The sequence below is a fragment of the Propithecus coquereli genome, unplaced genomic scaffold, assembly GCF_000956105.1.
Source record: "Propithecus coquereli isolate 6110/MARCELLA unplaced genomic scaffold, Pcoq_1.0 Scaffold33, whole genome shotgun sequence".
Lineage (NCBI taxonomy): Eukaryota > Metazoa > Chordata > Mammalia > Primates > Indriidae > Propithecus > Propithecus coquereli.
This window is the reverse complement of record NW_012148952.1, coordinates 6,412,178-6,430,898: the sequence shown is the minus strand read 5'-3', so window position 1 is coordinate 6,430,898 and position 18,721 is coordinate 6,412,178. Positions and strand designations below refer to the sequence as shown.

The window sequence follows — 18,721 nt, the reverse complement described above, 5'->3', positions numbered from 1 at the left end:
AAACCGCGCCCCACGGGTCAGCGGGGCTTTGAAGCGGCTGCTCCCGGGCCAGGTGCTGTGAGTGCTCACTCACGGAACACGAGTCGCGTGGGCGAGAGGCACAGAGGTCCACACCTACGTCACTTCCATTCAGCTCATCACGACATCCCTTTTCTAGGCCCCACTCGCTGTCCTGTCCACAAGGCCCAGAAACAAGGCCCACAAGGCAGCCATGCTGTGTTGTAAATTCTAAGTAGGTCACCTGCCCCAGTGTGGACCAAACATAGTTCATTTTCTGTGATTTAGGAAATGAGATTGAAAGAGTCTGGCTGGTCGCTTTCTGCAGTTAGTACTGAAACTCGTAAATACTGGAGCTGCCATCAGCCCTCACTGGCTATAAAGACTGAGGAGCAGAAGGCAGGTACAGGGTACACACAGCACTCGGGAGAGAGAGAACCACTGGCTTCTTGCTCCCAAGTCCTCCCTGAAACTCAGCCACATTCTGGTCCTCAGGCCGTGTGAGGCGGATACAATCCATTAAATCCCTGACCACCTGTTTCTGACACGAGTTGCTCCAGGTGCTCCTACTGCTGCTCTGACTGGCACTGGGAGGGAACAGAGCCAGCTGTGCACAGAGACCAGCACAGCTCCCACGGGCCACACAGGTGTGGCAGCATAAAGGGACGCTAGATTTTCCCAAAAAACATCAACTCACAGGCCACCCTGACATGTGCAAAAAGGGCAGCTGACCCTGGCAGCACTGCCTTGGAAACTGAGATGCCCTGCAAAACACAGAGCTGGCTCGCAGTAAGTGCTTGGTACTAAGCCTAACAGAATTCCAGAGAAACAAGTCAAAGAGGGTATCCGTTTTTTGTTTTTTTTTTTCCCTTACAACCTATTTCAGCATATTTTAGCTGTGTGTTGTTTGTGGATTGCTTCTTTATCAGCAGTGGAAACCTAACTCCTAACACCTTGCATAACGCTCAACATCTACAACAAGCCAAAGAAGAGCTGCCGGCTGGAGCTCCCACTCTGTCTCCACCTGCGCTCTCTGGCCTGGGCACCCTGGAGAGGTCATGGCTAGAACAGTGCTCCCCTACCCTTGCTGGCACGAAGACCACCTACTTTACAAGCAGTAAACCATTACTTCAAACTGTTTTCATCCGAGTCATTTGTTAATGTCGGACATTTATACAGTGGGCTACGGACTTCAAGATGGGTTAAACACCACTTGATTCGACTGAGAACCACGAGGAGCCTCGTTCCAGGGATCTGGGATCAAACAAAGGAGAAACGGCCCCTGAATGGTGGGGTTTCCCGGACTCCACCGGAGTCCAGTGTCTATGATTTCAAACACTCCAGGGATTATACTGGAAAATTCTGCATGTGTGAGTTAAGCCCGCCTGGTGGATGGATAACCTAGAGCACAAGTGGAATATTAATATTGTTCTGTCCCCCGTGCACCAAGGAAAATGCGAGCAAGACAGGTCCAGATTAACATCAAGTCCTTCAGAGAGATGTATCATTTACGTATAAATTGGTTCCATCTAATTTCCTTGAGGAGATGGAGAGGGGGAAATGCCAAAAATTGCACAGGGACTCGAGAGCACTCTGAAGGGCCCTCCACGTGGCCTTGGCTCTGGCAGCTGCCTTCTGTGGCCAACTCCTGGGCTCTTGCTACTAAATTACAGCAAATAGTCATTAGCACAGGACCCAAAGGGAAGAGTTCAGATGATCTTTTAGAAATTTCTGAAGTAACTTCATTTTCTTTGTCCCATAACTCGCCACAACACATCTTAATTCTGAGATAAGAACAAACTCAACGGAAAGGGTCAGTCTGGTTTAGATGGCCCTTGCTCCCACAGAAAGACAGAGCAAACTGTGGGGTTTTCATCAGGACATTTTCAACTTCCTTTGTGCTAGGGATGAGGTCCACCTGGGGACAGCAGTCCTGGGCTAGGATGACCACCCCAGGCAGAGATTCCATGGTAGGGACCATGGAGCTCCACACACATGTGGCTGAGTGCAGTGGAAAACCTACCACAGGGCCAACAAAGTCTGGTATTGCCTTTAGGAAAGGTGCTAGATTGAACAGTGGACCACAGACAATTATGCCGCAGACCGGCAAGGTACACAAAGGGACGGGCAACCAGGCAGCTGTGCAGAGAAGCTCTCCCATGAAGGCTGGACTTGGTCCCACCTCTTACTCCCCCGTGGTGAGAGTGGAAACGCACTGCCATCTGATTAGGCTGCACTTACACGTCCAAAAATGTGTGCTTAGGAGGCAACTGGGCTCCTCTCTCTGTCCTGCTGGCTTTTTATTTTTTTAACTAAGACACAAAGTCCCTAAAAAGTTCATAGGCAAAATGAAGATGTGTTGTGTGAGGCCTGCCCAGCACCCATTCCCCATCCTGGCAAAAGCACCCATTCTCCCCTGGGGAACAGCACCTGCCCTATCCTCAGGCTAAGTGATTTGGGTGGGATGACATCCCTATGCTAGTGTATCCTATTATTGTCCCATGTCTAAAGTCAATGATTCAAAGATGGCACGATTCAATTTGAGCCAATGAGAACCTGTCCCAAGTTTTTACCCTTGATAACACAGACCGAACCTCTGGAACAGGCCCTGCCTGAAATCTTTCCCTCTACTCCTCAAATACATTAGCCAATAATTTCCTTTAATTTGCTTAAGCCACTTTGAGTTTCTATCACTTGCAGCCAATTGAATCTTAATACAATATACCTTGACCCAGTAATCCCATGTCCAAGAATTTCTGTTAATGTCTAAGAAATGGAAAAACACCTTTTAAAAGGTTTAGAGTAGGTTCATGTGATTTATAATAGCAAAATAATAGATGCAGTCTAAATGCACAATAGCAGGGCAATGATTAAAGTATGGTCTACTCAAAGAACAGGCTAAATGCAGCTATTTTAAAATGTTTACAAAGTGCACTGTTGCTTAATGCTTATATTAGCATATTAGATAGAATAATTTTTTTTTTTTTTTTTTAGATAGCATCTCCACCTGTCGCCCAGGCTGGAGTGCAAGTGGTGCCATCATAGCTCACTGTAATCTTGAACTCCTGGGCTCAAGCAATCCTCCTGCCTCAGCCTCCTGAGTAGCTGGGACTACAGGTGTGCACCACCATGCTCAGCTAATTTGTTTATTTTTTGTACAGAGAGATCTTGCTATGTTGCCCAGGCTGGTCTCAAACTCTTGGGCTTAAGCAATTTTCTCACCTCAGCCTCCCAAAGTTCTGGGATTACAGGGGTGAGCCACTGAGCCCAGCCAGAACAGTAATACTGATAATAAACAGATAGGAGGCATGTTGGGTACCATGGGAAAGGATCAGTCTGGGATGCGGGAGTTCTAGCTAGTGTAGATGCAAACTGAATGGGGAGGTCAGAAGAGGCTCCATTGACATCAGGTGACATTTGAGCAACGACCTGAAGGAGGGGAGGGAGTAAGCCATGCTGTTACCTGGAGGAAAAACCTTCCAGATCATGGGAAGAGTCAGTGCACAGGCCCTGAGGTGGAGCATCTGGTATGTCTGAGGCCATTTAGGATAAAGTCAAAAGGGATCAGGAGGAGAACTATGTGAAATAATTAGTGCAAGATACAAAACGATATACATAATATGACTAGCTTTACAGTACAATTGTGTTTAAAAAATACATGTAAAAACGCTGGGAAAAAATGCCTCAAATGATATTAATAACAGTGGTTAATCCTTGAGGTGTTGTGTGGATTTCTTTCCTTCCTACTCTTTTGTATTTTCCATATTTTCTACAACTATGGTGTATAACCATTCAAATAAGAAAAAGAATCAATTTGATTTGGGGAAAAAATTACCCAACTCATAAAAAAAATATAACCAAAGGTCTAAAATAGAATAGAAATCAGATTTGTGATGCACATCTGGGAACAGGCTGCACTGTGAGCTCAAGAATACTTCTGGCGAACAGCAAAGCACATTACTGTGCGTGTTTTATTACATCTAAGTTTCAGAGATCCATCTTTCTAGGTCAAATCACCTGCACAAATGGGTTGCAAATGGCCCAAAGGGCTCATGGGAGTACTGTGGAGGGTCAGGGGACCAGGGTGTGGAATACAGCAAAGTGTCACTCCCAGTCCAAGGGACCTGCTGCCCACCGCCAGGATGCTGCCTGTCCTGTATTCTACTTTCATTTATATGTCAAAGGGGTAATAACGGCTATACTCCCAGAAGCACACACACAACAGAAGTCTTAAATAAATATTTGTACAGGTCTGGTTAAAAGACCAGACCTTCTTTAACTAAGTCACGCTCACACCCAGCCAGAAAGCACATCAGCTGGAAACTCAAATTCAAACAGAAAGACAGCTGGGAAATGGACGGGACCCAGGCAACTCATTGTCAGGGCAAAGCGAAATGCAAATCACGCAGCTGAATCAGCAGCAGGCTTTGAGGGAGGGTTGTAGGAGGTTAAGACAAAGCACCTTGGAAATGCACAGAGAGGTGAGGGTGCCAGCAAGGAGACAGGGACGCAGGATCAACCCGGAGAGCCCCTCAACAATGTCAAACAAAGAATGCCATTTCAGGCGCTGGCTAGATTTGCAGCAACAATGAGGACCCATCTGTCATTCTCTCAAAAGCCAGGCAATAATTATCTTGAGCCTTAGCACTCTTTAGCAATGCCCCAGGCCCCATAACACCTCCAAGTTGCTAAATTATGTGACCAGTAAAGCTAGGTTAATAAATCAATCCCACTGTAATTAGATTGCCTCTATCACTAGACACCTGGCAACAACCTCACCCCAGCCATGTAACTAACCCAACTGGAGAACCATCTTTCCATCACCCGCCTTGAGCTGGAGGCTCTCATGCGTGCCAGGACCTAGGCAGCAGAAGAGGTGAAGTTGAGAGGGGGCAAAACGTATTTATGTTCTAACTCACTTCAACAGAACCTCCAGTAGCTTCCAGACTCTTCCTCTCCTGCTCAAACAAGATTATGAAATACTATAAAAATTAGTGATAGGATGCTGAACCCAGTTATCGCTGAAGGGGAAGAGGGAAAAGCTGTTTTGAAAAACAAATCAACAAAACTATTGCTTAGCCCATTAAACTACTCATCTTCACCTGCAGCACAATGAGTGGCTTGACATTTTATTTTCTTGTCTGTCTAGAAAGACGAGAATTTGCAAAAGGGCTGCCTGAATGTAAAATCCAAGTTTTGTGTTTGGCCTACACAGTATTATTCCAATTTCAGAATTGGCTACCAGATTAGTTTTTAAATCAGACTTCACATTCAACAAAAACAAAACAACAAAACCAACCTGGATTTTTGTCTTCTCTCAAAAACTGAGATCTGCCCACCCTGGGCTGTCCCCTTCTCCCAGCAGGGCTGCATGCTGCACCCAGATGGGGCATGCGCTCTTGGGTACCTACCTCTCCTGCAGCGTGAGAGCCAGTCGGCCTGGCCCCTGTGGAAGGCTGGAGTATGGGGCCTTGGATGTGGCCCGTGAACAACTTAAGGAAAAGGACAGTAGCTTTACCTCCATATCTGCAGTCTCTAGCAAAGTACCTGCTAAATATTTGTTGTACTGCATCAACAGTAGCTTCCAGTGTTTCCTACTGTAAGGTCTGGCTCTCAGCAAATTACAAAAAGCTGTAGCATGGGCCCCATTCTCAAAGCCAAAACCTTTCTTTGAGGGCTCCTAGTCTTCCATAGACAACCCTGAGAACCATTCATGAGCCCCAGGCAGGCTATCGGCACGGCCCACTCACCCTGCAGGGCTCTGCCTGTCTGTGGACGGCGAACCCTTGCCTAGACCTCAGGGATAATCATGTCTGTCTGTCTGTCTGTCTCTCTCACTCTTTCACATGACCAAAAGGTGGTTGGTACAAAGAAGCGACTATAGAGCCCCTCTCCCAATCCCATACCCACAATAACCTGTAAATACCCACAACAAGAATAGGCTTGAAGAAGTTAAAAAATATTGCCCTGATCTGTTGCTATGGAGGCAGGGAGTGTCATTTGAAAGTGTCCTGGGCAACCACCACAATGCCTCCTACCCGTGCCCCTGCCTCTCCCTCCATGTCTGCCCCCATCCGTTGTCGGCATGCAGCCAGAGGACTTCTGCACATCGCACTGGCGTCAAGGCCAAGGTCCTTATGATGGATGAGGCCCCCATTCCCTGCCTCCTCCCCTATGGCTGCACCCGCTCACTCCAGTCCAGCCACCTGGGGCAATCTTACCCCTGGCTCATTCTCTCACCTCCTTAGGTGTGTGCTCAAAGCTCATAGGCCTGTCCTGCCCACCCTATTCAATATTGCAACCAGCCCCAGCTCCCACAGCCCCTCTATGTTCTCTCTATCCAAAGTATTTATCATCTACCACACTGATTTAACTTATTTATGAATATGGTGTTTCATCTGCACCATCCCACCCCCACCTATTAGAATATAAGCACTGCAATGGCATAAGCTTTGAATTTTTGTCCCCTTAAGTCTCCCAAATGCTAAGATCAGCACCTGAACACATGAAAAGCATTCCAATTGATTGACTGATTGATATAACACCTTGCCAATAACTCCAGCTTGCAGTGAGCAGAGTCTCCTGGGAGGAGGCAGATGGGACTGAGGGCTCACACCAAGAGGCCCGGCTGCATTGCCAGGCAGCCCTTCCCTGAGCAAATATAGCAGTGCCAGCACTTTTGTGGGGCATAATGGAGAAACCAGCCTCTAAAAGGATCATTCCTTTAGGGAGAGCTTGAAGCATCTGCAAACTGTAAAGACCTAGGACTACGGAAAGAGCAAGAAGAGCCCTGACCCACAAAGCCATGAGCCCACAAGGAAAAAGACTCCAAACGCAAACCACCCAAGGAGACTCTCCAGCGTGGACCAGGGCACCCTCGCTCTCTCCGCCATACCCCTAGGTTAGCATAACATGAAATGCACGTGACTACCATTCTGGAGCAAAGGCCGTTTTTCCTGGGACGTTGGCAGGACAATTACCACTTAACAGGGAGATACCTGGGTTTCTAGAGGTTCTGAGAGGTCTCACACAGGAAGTACTGGCTCAGGGGAAAAAAAGCCAAGACTCCAGCTTTTAGCACTAAAATTTCTTCAACATCACAGCACACTTTCACCTTGCTTCTTCTACAGACCAGGATTAGAGAGGAGGAAGAGCCCTCGCAGCCATGATTCCCCAACTTTTATGAACATTTATGGACTGTCTCCAATGGAGTAAACAACCCAGCCTCACTTGTTGCCACGTGTGTTCCACCAGCCTCGCTCACCGGAACTAATGGAAGAGCAAGGTTCTTGCTGAACGTACCTCGCATGTCTCTAACATTCACTCTTATGTACAGTTTTATGCTTCCCTGTGCCAGGGTTGCCCGTGGTGCCAGCGCAGCTATCAAGCAAGCAGTCTCATGCCTGCGGGAGGCACCTGGCCACTGTCCTGCAGCCCACCCTGTCCAGACCACCACGCATAGCCCCAGCTTGCCAGCCGTTCTTTCGTTCAGCCAGCAGGCACCTATGGAGCACCCAGCATGTGTCAAACACTGTTCCACTGAGCTGAGGATTCAGCAGCTACTTGCCCGGCAATTTGATAAAACACACCTTTTACAGCCCTAACTTTCCCTCAGTCACAGAATGCTGCTACCATAGCCCAGTAAATAAAGAGCTCATTGGATAGATAAACAGAGGCAGGGACAAAATTTATAGAACAGAACCTCCACATTTTGTCTTCTCTTGCCTTCTGTTCTGAGCACCTGTGTGGTTGCTGGGAACGTGAAGCTTGCTTCCTGTTCCCGTTCTCAGCCCATTATTTCTGACTAGCTCAGCGTCCCTCCTCTGGCCCCAAAGCCCCCTGCTGCCTTTACCTCCCAGTGCACAGAAACAACCCTTGCCTTCTACCAGCCAGCACATAAAAGTCTGAAGTCAAGGGTTATCTCATATTTGTCTCTATCCTCACTGTTGGTGCTTAATAAATGTTTGTTAAACTAAAATGAACAAGACTTGAGGAATCTCTAACCCCCAATAATAACTTCTGGTTTTTATTTAACAAGCAATGATTAATTCATGCCGCAACCAAAAGCTAATGCTATGGGCAGCTAGAGCTAGCAATGGCATGCACATTGTCATCCAAGTTCATCCTTGCCGGGCCACTAAGACGGCCCTCAGCCTGGCACTGCTGATACCATACTACACACTGAACCTATCTGGTTTACAAAGTCGCTAAAGGAACATTTTAAAGAACAACATATTGTGAAGAAGAAGAATATACTGAATTCCAAGCCTTCAAAGACCTGGCTCATCTGAGTTGAGTCAAAGTCATTAGAAGATCATTAACATTATCACTCAGAGAACAACAGTTACACACAGTGGAATAAAGTCCTTCCCCTATCCCACCATTCTCCGCTATGAAACCCAGCCAAGCAACATGAAGCATGGAAAACTAGAGAAAGAATACAATGATCAAAGAAACTAGGACATGGCCAACCCCCCAAAACCCTAAATTATAAAGGATATCTACCAAATACATTAAAATTTACACCACGCTAAGAGAAGATGCTGAGAGCTGGTAACTTACACCTCAGTCAACGCTCAGGCAGAGCTGGGACTCTCCCACAGTTAGATGGCACAGGCATCAAGAGCCCAAACTGCCACCCCTCACATGCAATAGCAAACTCGGAGCTGAGCTGCCACCTCTCCTCCTGAGCCCTTTCCCCTTATTCCACAGGCTAGAAAGGGAGGGAGTGAAACCAGAGGGGTCATTGCTCAGACAGCCACTGGGACAAGAATCCCGGGGGTGGTGCTACCAACAAGGAGCAAAGGCTCCACTGTCAGCCAGGCAGTCTCTGCTTCCAAAGCAGGAGGATGTTCCTCAAGTCAGACCACGGAGATCAGGTGTAAAGTGTCCTGAGAAAAAATACTCCAGTTAAAGCTGCCTGCTGCCTCCTTCATGCCCTGCTCTCCACAAAGCCACAATTACTAGCGCAGTGAGGTGCTAGCAAATTGGCAAGAGAATCAAGAAGTGAATTCAGCAAGGCCACTGATACTAAGTCAACACACAAATAGTTATTTCCATATTAGCCACACACAGGAAGGAAATGCAATTTTTAAAAGTTATTATTTACAAAATATTGAATACCTGGGAATAAACTAATGAAACTAATAAAAAATGTGCAAGACCTCTACCTGGAGAAACAAATTATTATTAAGGGAAATTAAAGACTACTAAATATATGGACAGAGATACCATGTTTGTGGATTGGAAGCCCCAATATTTTAAATCAAAATTCTAGCAGATTTCTTGGAAGAGAATTGATAATTGTAAAGTTTATGTGGAGAGTAAAAGAATCAAGAACAGCCAAGACAATCCTGAATGACAGCAAAAACTGGAAGAGAGTCACTACCAGATATCACGATTTCAAAGCTACAGTAAATAAAATAGTATTGGCACAAAGATAAACAAAAGGACCATGGGATAAAAAGAAGACCCACACATATACAGTCACTTGATTTTTATATAAGAAAGGTACCCCTGAAGCACACTGAGGAATGAAAGTTCTTTTCAATAACTGGTACTGGGTCAAAGTCCATATAAAATGACTCAATTGTGACCCCACCTGACTCCATATACAAAAAAACCAATTGTAGATGAGCTGTAGATGTAAATGTGTAGGGCAAAAAACAACATAGGAGATATTGGAAATATAATATTGGAGAGTATTTTTATAATCTTGGGGAAAGGAAAAGATTTCTTAAACAGGACATAAATGCATTCATCATAAGGGAAAAGATCAGAATTGAAGTACATTAAAAGATCCCATTAAAAGAGCAAAATAGGCTGGGCATGGTGGCTCACGTCTGTAATCCTAGCTCTCTGGGAGGCCGAGGCGGGAGGATTGTTTGAGCTCAGGAGTTCGAAACCACCCTGAGGAAGAACGAGACCCCGTCTCTACTAAAATTAGAAAGAAATTAATCAGACAACTAAAAATATATAGAAAAAATTAGCCGGGCATGGTGGCGCATGCCTGTAGTCCCAGCTACTCAGGAGGCTGAGGCAAAGGATTGCTTGAGCCCAGGAGTTTGACGTTGCTGTGAGCTAGGATGACGCCACGGCACTCTAGCCCAGGCAACAAAGTGAGACTCTGTCTCACAAAAAAAAAAAAAAAAAAAAGAGCAAAATAACAAGCTATAGAGTGTGAAAAGATATTTAAAATACTTATAAATATACCAGGGGACTTATATCCAGAATCTACAGTCTTACAAATCATTAAGAGAAAAACCACCCAACAGGAAAATAGGCAAAAGATTTAACAAGCCCCTCATCAAAGATGATACACAAATGACCAAAAAACATATGAAAATATGCTCAATTTCATTAGTAACAAGGGAAAATAAAATTAAAACTACAAAGAGATACCACTACGTACCCAAAGAATAAGAAAAAAATCTGATCATTTCACATGTTGGTGAGGATGTAGTACAACTGGAACTCTCAAAAACTGCTGGAGAAAATGTAAACCCATACAAACGCTTTAAAAAGCTGGTTGCCAGTGTCTCGAAGCTGATCATACTCTATGACTCAGCTATTCCACTCCTAGATATATACTCAGTGGAACTACATATACATATGGATACCAAAAAATGCTTACAAAAATGTTCACAGCAGCATTATTCATAATTGCCAAAACTAAAAACAACTCAAATGTTTGTCAACAATAGAATGGATAAATCAGTGGTATACTCACCCAATGGAATATGATACAGCAATGACAATAAATGAATTACAGCTAATCACAGCTGTACATAGAAATCTCAAAAATGATGAGATATTAGAAAAAGCAAACACAAAAGCATTCATTGAATAATCTGTATATAATTCTGTCTGTGTAAAGTTCAAAAACAGAAAAAGCAATCCACGATAGTAGAATTCAGGATAGCGGTTACCTCTGGGGCAGGGAGCCCCACCTAGGGGGGAACAGGGGGAGGTCTTCTCCCATAGGAAGATGAGTGAGTGTGAGTGGTGGTTACACAGGTGTGTTCACTTTGTGAACATTCATTAAGCTATACAATTTTGATCTGTGACTTTTCTGTATGTCTATTATACTTTAGTTTTTAAGAATACTTGCAAATCAATTATTTTTTGTAGAAGTCTGAGAGTCTAAAAGATAAGTGAAGAACAAACCACGAACAGGCAATTTCAGAAAAAGAATTTAAAAAGTCAATAAACATAAGGTGGCAAAATGGACAAAAAAAGAAAATGAAAATAAGTTCCATTTTCACCTACTACGATGGCAGAAATAAAAGGACTTTGTAAATGCTGAGTGTTGGTGAGAGGATGGGAACACAAGCCTTCTCATTCAATGTCAGTGGGAAACCTCTTTGAAGGGCAGCTTGGAAATGTTTATTAAGATGTAAAATATACTTACCCAGCAGTTCTACTTTGAGAAATTTATTCTATATTTGTATTGACACAAATGTAGAAAGAATACATAAAAGAGTGTTTGTTACAGATGTATAACAGTAAAATATGAACCACTTAGGCATCCATTAATAAGGGAGTGACTTAATAAATTATCATACATCCATGCTATAAGCTATCATTAAGCTCTTGAAAAAGATAGGAGTATAATGCTGCAAAATGCAGTCAGTGAATAAAACAAGGCAATTAACAATGATTATCAAAGCTCATGTGTGTGTATGTGCATGGGTGTGTACAGAACCAAATTCATACAAGGGCAGTCTGGAAAGTATCCAGCCATCGTTAATATAACGAGAAGATATTATGTGGCTGGATACTTTCTGGACAGCCCTCGTATATACTCAGATAAAATTTCAGAGAAGCTACACAACAAACTGTGGGCACTGGGAGTGCAAGGTTGAAAGGGAGCTCTCATTCCACTGTACATCCTGTTGTAACCTTTGGTTTTCTTACTTTGTATACGTACCTGCACATATTTCCAAAGTAGAAATAGAGGCTCGTGTGCCACAACCAAAGAAAGCTGCCTAACCACTTTTCATATAGTCATCGAGAATCAGTTATTATGTGGTTTCCAGCCATCATAGACTTAAAGTGGATTTGGCCAAAAAGAGTTGGTTCATATAGAGAATTAAGTTGCTGGCATTTTAGACTACCTAGGTCTACTCTCCACTTACTCAGGTACAAAGCAAACTGATCCACTATTTGTCAAAATCCACAAAATAAAATGAAAGAGTCAAGGACTACCCAAAATTAAAATCTCCAAGATAGCAGCTTTCCCCATTTGCAATAAAACCTTTCCTTCTTGGTTGGGGATGATGCTATTAAAGAATCAAGAGGAGGAAGGACAAATGCAAACATTTACAGTGATATAACTACCCCGGACATTCACTGGGTAGATACAAATGTCAGAGAACATATTCTGCAGTAGCTAAAAAGGTCCAGTGGCTACATAGTCTCCTCTGCTAGGAGTTGAAAACTTACGTGTTCTCTTCTGTAAAGGTTGCCATCATACCTGAGGCAGTTAATTGCATAATCTTAACATTCTTCTAACTTAAAAACTAGACTCAAACAAGATTTATAACAGAATGAAGTACTCAACAAATATGACTCACTTTATTTGGAGGCCTGTGTTAAATGGTACGTTTTGGGGTGCCCCAGATCTATCATATTTCAATAGATTTCTGCCAGCTTTCATTAACCTTGAGCATAAGTCCGCATGGAATACACAGAGATAGAAAAAAGAATAAAGGAAAGAAATCTTAAACCTGGCTTCTAAATCAACAAATGCATTAGCTATACCTGTGCCCTGTGAGCATTCTAAAGTGAGGAGAACACAACAACAAGGACGTCATCGGATCCACCAACCAACCTACACGACTTCCCAGGAGAATGCTGGGGAATCAGTCACCAGAATATTGAAGATACAACTCTCAAAAGTGAAATTATATACACTCCATGATGTCACTACACCAAGGACCCACAGTGTCACTGGTTACCCAAATACAAACAGCCTGGACTGAGCCCTCGTAGGATTTTATAGATGGATAGCTGTGTTTTTGACATTTTACGTGAACGGGGGCAATTTTTCCCAGTGATATTGAGCTATAAATCAAAGATCAATCAGTGTTGATGCTCCAAAAGAAAATAAAAATAAGGAGTCATGGTTTTTCTTGATGCAACAATAATTCTTCCCTGATAGCATCAGCTTTATTTCCACTCGGTGCTGATAAATAACTCATAACTAGGTATCAGGACACTGAATTGAACATTTCCAAACTCTCTGCCATGGTCGGATCATGCACCTTAGGTTTTTTCAGAATGAGCTGCTTAGACCCTGTAGTTTAAGCCTTTAGGGACGACACTGGGCCTCCCTTCCTGCCCCCACCTCATTTCAATCAGAGCAACTTTCCTCTAACCTCCACTGAGAATTAGGGTTCTGTCAAAGATTTTCCTGCAAATATTTAACTAAAAAGAATACTTGGAAAACATTTAAATAAATGAAGACTCCCTATCCACATTCATAAGATGGCCTGCACACCATATACCAGCCTTGCAGGCAGGACTGGAATTCTAGCCACAATCTCATCCCCAGTCCCTGGACCAGATGAAGCCTCCAATGGAATTATTACCCATCAGGAAAATAAGGACATATTCTGTTTCCGCACTCAGAGATGGTTCTCAGAGACATCCATCAACTATCACCAACCAGTGGGGACCCACCACACTCAACTTCATAGATGCCATGTAACCTTTTCCTGGGATCCACAGACAGTAGTGCCTCCTTATCTGCAGTTTTGCTTCTGTGATTTGTTACCCATAGTCAACTGAGGTCTGAAAATATTAAATGGAAAATTCCATAAATAAATGATCCATAAGTTTTAAGTCACGCACCATCCTGGGTAGCATGATAAAATCTCATGCTGTCCCACTCTGTCCCACCCTGGGCATAAATCATCCCTTTGTCCAGTAAATCCACACTGTAGACACTACCCACCTGTTAGTCAATGAGTAGCCCTCTGGGTGATCAGATTAACTGTGGCAGTATCTCGGTGCTTGTATTCAAGTCACCCTTGTTTTACTTAATAATGGCTCCAAAGCACAAGAGTTGTGACACTGGCAATTCAGATATGCCCAAGAGAAGCCATAAAGTGCTTCCTGTAAGGAAAAGGTAAAAGTTCTTGACTTAATAAGGCAAGGAAAAAAAAAATCATATGCTGAGGTTGCTAAGATCTATGGTAAAAATGAATCTTCCACGCGTGAAATTGTGAAGAAAAAAAAAGAAATTCCTGCCGTTTTTGCCGTCACACCTCAAACTGCAAAAGTGCCACAGTGCATGCTAAGTGCTTAGTTAAGATGGAAAAGGCATTAAATTCGTGGGTAAAAGGTATGAGTAGAAATGTGTCCTGACTGACAACAGTCGGCTTTGGTGCTGTCCAAGGTTTCAGGCATCCACTGGGGGTCTTGGAACGTATCCCCCCGGGGGGGCTACTGCATATACATACACTACACAGTTATTTTTGCTCATTCTGCCTGCCTTCCTCCTTCTAGTAAAATAAAACCTGTTTTATTTTTAAAGGGAAAGGCTGTTCCTTCTTAGCAGGATAGTTGACACTAAAATAATCCTGTCCTCCCCTCCTCCATCAGAGGAAGACATGTGACCAGACTGCAGAGTGTCCCATCCCCTGGACACAGTGGTTGGACAATCAGAATCCTTTTTCAGAGACTAAGAATACGAAATGGTGGGACAGAAAAGGTTTTTCTCCTTCTGATATTATAAGGGCTAGGACCCTTCCAGGGTCAGTGTGAAGCCACCCATGTGCAGAGCCCGCCTGGGAGTGAAGCTGACACAGAAGAAAGGAGACCGGAGAGGAAAGGGAGGGAGGGAGAAAAACAGAATCCTGACATCATTTGAGCCCATGGATCCAGCCAATGGTACTCTGTAATACATTCTCATTTATTTTGCTTAAACTGACATGAAGGATTTCCATTGCTTGTAACTGGGGCACTCCCAACTGCTACAACAGACATATGTCTCTTTTAATCAGAATGCTCGATGCTCAGGCTCATACTACTCCCCCACTCATCTTGGCATCACCTCAAAGACAAATTAGGAACAGATTCACACAAGGATTTCTTCAAACAAGCTCCCTTCAAATTATAGACAGCCTCAGTCTCAAGAATCCAATTACATCTAATTCAACAACATAGAAGGACACACAAATATGTAAAATATGCAGCCAACAGAAAAAGGGCTGAAATGGTATTGCCTAGTTACTTGTCTCCCCCTGCACTGCCCCCTTCTCACTTGTATTTATTTTCTCACAATCAAAAGCAGTCGTTGGCCAGGCATGGTGCTCATGCCTGTAATCCTAGCACTTTGGGAGGTCAAGGTGGGAAGATTGCTTGAGGCCAGGGGTTTGAGACCAGCCTGAGCAGGAGAAAGAGTGAGACCCCCATCTCTACAAAAGAATAGAAAAAATTAGCTGGGCGTGATGGTGTGCACCTATAGTCAAAGATACTCAGGAGGCTGAGGCCGTAGGACCACTTGAGCCTGGGAGTTTGAAGTTGCAGTGAGCTATGATGATGCCACTATACTCAAGCCTAGGTGACAGAGTGAGACCCTGTCTCGAAAAGAAAAATAATTTAAAAAGCACTTATCTAATGGCCAACAAGGCAACAGTTTGACCACAGAACCCATGTTTCTGCTAGCTCACTCCCACTTGCCTCTACCATGATCTTTGTCTCAGTATCAACGTCAGGGGGGCAAACACCTAAAGCATTGAAATAATTTTTACTTAGAAAAAAAAAAATCCAAAGAATTCTACTTACAAAATACATTTTCAGAGAGTTTTAAAGTACCTATGTTAGGGGGTCTCACTAGGACTCACTGGTATGGGGACTCAGTGGGATCCAGCACAAGGATAGAAAGCAAAATCAGCAAAGGGAAAAGGTGCATGGGGCAAAGTCTTGAGGAAGCCAGGCACAAGCTTCCAAGAGTCCTCTCCTGGTGGAGTCACAGAGGACATGCTTAATTCCTCTAGTAACAAGTTGTGACAACAGGTACAAAGTGTTCTGTACCAGAGAAGCTTGATAGAGACTCAGTGCCCAGGGATTTTACTGGGGACTCACTGCATAGGTCATGTATTGCCTAGCATGTACTAGAACTCCAGACTTCCAGAAGGAAAGCAGGTGTTCAGCATAAACCACATGGTTTGTACAAATGGTTTTAGGCACAGTGAGCCAATCTTATTTAGAGAAAGTTTAATATTAGAAGCAGGGAACTGTTTACTAGCCAAGTTCCCAAACATCACCCAAGGGCCAACCTTGCAAGCAGGGTTTTCTAAGCATAGGCAATCCCAAGCCTGTTCTGTTAACCTTCTCTGCACAGGACCACGGCTTAATTCCTGAGCGCTGAGACATGAAGCATCTTGCCCAAAATCACGTAGCAAAGCTAGAACTAGCACTCAGCTCTCCAGATTTACGGAGAGGAAAATATAGCTAGTCCCACTCTCAATATCCAGACACACACGTCTTCCAAAGTGGGTCCACGAAGGGATGCAAAGACAGCTCTGTTCTCAGGCCACAAAGTCTCCATGGCAACGTTAATTACATCCGTTGCTTTAAAGTTCCACCGATGAAAATATAATTTTTAATATCCTACCACTATCCCTCCTCTTAGAGATACCTCTCCAACTCTATTTAATTATATTTGAAAATACCCAGTTCATTATCACCTTAATTAAAATCATACATTTTCACTCAAAGCTGAAAGAGTCCTTAGAGATAGCCTTTCTAGGTCAACATCTCTATTTAAAGCACTGGAGTCCAGAGAGGAAAGCAACTTGATGGAGGCCCCATCACCAACATGTCTAAAAGCTAAGGCCAGAATCCTCCTGTCCTGACTTAAGTCACATGCCCTTCCTTGCCCATCTTGCTGTCCTATCAGTCCTGGCTCTCAGAGCTCAGACCATGTGCTTATTATAGAACCTTCCGTGTTTAAGGATCTGAAATGAATTCCCCTTCATGACCCCTGCATGGAAGCCTGCGCAGCCCTGCAAAGAGCCAATATTCCTCAAATTAGAGAACTAATAAAAATGATTGCTGCACTGGAGATTTCATATGACATTTAGATGCTATTTATATGCATCTCCTTTTAAATCTACACGGTCATCCAGAAATACAACACAGTGTTGAAACTGCAAAGATTCAACACGCCTGGGACATCCATGCCCCAGGATGGATGCCCAGGGACTTCACACATTGTCTAGCTACGGAGGAACCTGTGATTCTTTCAGGCCGAAAGAAAATTAGGGGCTTATTTACATGGCCCAAGGAAACAGAGATTCAGCCTTCCCAGCACATTTTCATTATCACACCACACAAAGAGAGCCAGAAAGGCAAACACAGAGAAGACTAGTCATTTCTTTCCAGAACAGATTCTCATTGTGCATAATCCAGCAACTAGAAAAACCCAAACAATGAGGATGTTTCCATAATCTAATGTGAAATACACATCACATCAAAAAAGCTGATGGATAGAAGGGGCTCAGTCTAGAAAGTGACATCTGAATGTATTAGAAAGGTATAAATCAGTGTTTCTCAACCGGGGGCACTTGTGGCTCCCAGGGGATATTTGGCAATGTCTGAGACACTCTGGTTGTTGGGGCTGGAGGAGAGGGGACTTACAACTAGCACTAGTGGGGGGAGGCCAGGGATGCTGCTAAACCCCCTACAAGGCGCAGGGCAGCCCCCTACAATAAAGAATCACAGCCCAAAGTATCCACAGTACCGAGACCAAGAAACATTCCTCTGAACAGATAAAGGCCAATGCACAGTTCTCGATAGTATATGGATGGATGGGAAGCCTTCTGTGCTGTTTTAGTGTTAAGCGTGATGACATATATAAAGATGAGAAAAAAATTAAAACCAGTTTAATTAATCAGAGGATTCTAGTTCCCATAAATTTTAGACAGAGTTTTAGTTTGTTTATGTCACTGTTTTAAAGCTTGTGTCGTTTCATTCTGCAACACTTCAAATGTCTTTTGTCTCCACTGTGGCCATCGTGCTTGGGAGCCCACATGCAGCCCTGCCTCCACTTCCAGAGCCCGGGAGCTCAGGGCCCTCAGGGTCTCCAGGAGGGACTGAAGAGCAGAGCTGGCCCAGACAGCCACCCGCTATTATGTGGCCCGTGTTCCAGAGCCGCTGGCTACCACCCAGCAGTTTGTATTTTTAATTATGTTTTTAAGAGTTTAGAGTAAAATTTTAGAAACAAATGTGAAAATGCTGGTAAATCAGGACAGCAATTAGGAGTAAGAAATAAAACTCATTTACCAAAGAGTGTAGCAGCAGATCCTGATAACCTAGGAGACAGGGTGGCTGAATACTATAAAAATGAGTAAGATCTGCAAATTGTGTGCTTGTAGGGAAAAAATGGCCAAGCATTCTGCATAAGACAGAGGTATGGCACAGAGCACACTGAAAATCCAGGAAGATGGGTTCAAATGTCACCTTCTCCAAAATTATTTCATCCTTGCCAGGGTCTTTTGATGGTCTTTGAATTTGCATCAAGACAACACCCATCTAGATGAAGAAATTACCTGAAGACCAATGGGAGGGTTAACAGGACCCACTGTGCTTACGGGTTTCCCAGCTCCAAGAAGGGAACAGACTGCTTTGGCTCAGTCTGATGCAAAGCCGACACAGACTGCTGCGCAGGCTGTTCACTGCCTAAGGGTTCCCTGCCAAGAGGTCAAGTAGGTGC

At 43.9% G+C, this 18,721-nt stretch overlaps 1 protein-coding gene across 1 annotated transcript in view; it reads right to left on the bottom strand.

Annotated features, from left to right (window-relative positions):
• The window catches only part of TMEM163 (transmembrane protein 163), a 235,656-nt gene that overhangs the window by 103,331 nt on the left and 113,604 nt on the right, over positions 1-18,721 (bottom strand). The gene's annotated exons all lie outside the window — the stretch shown is intronic.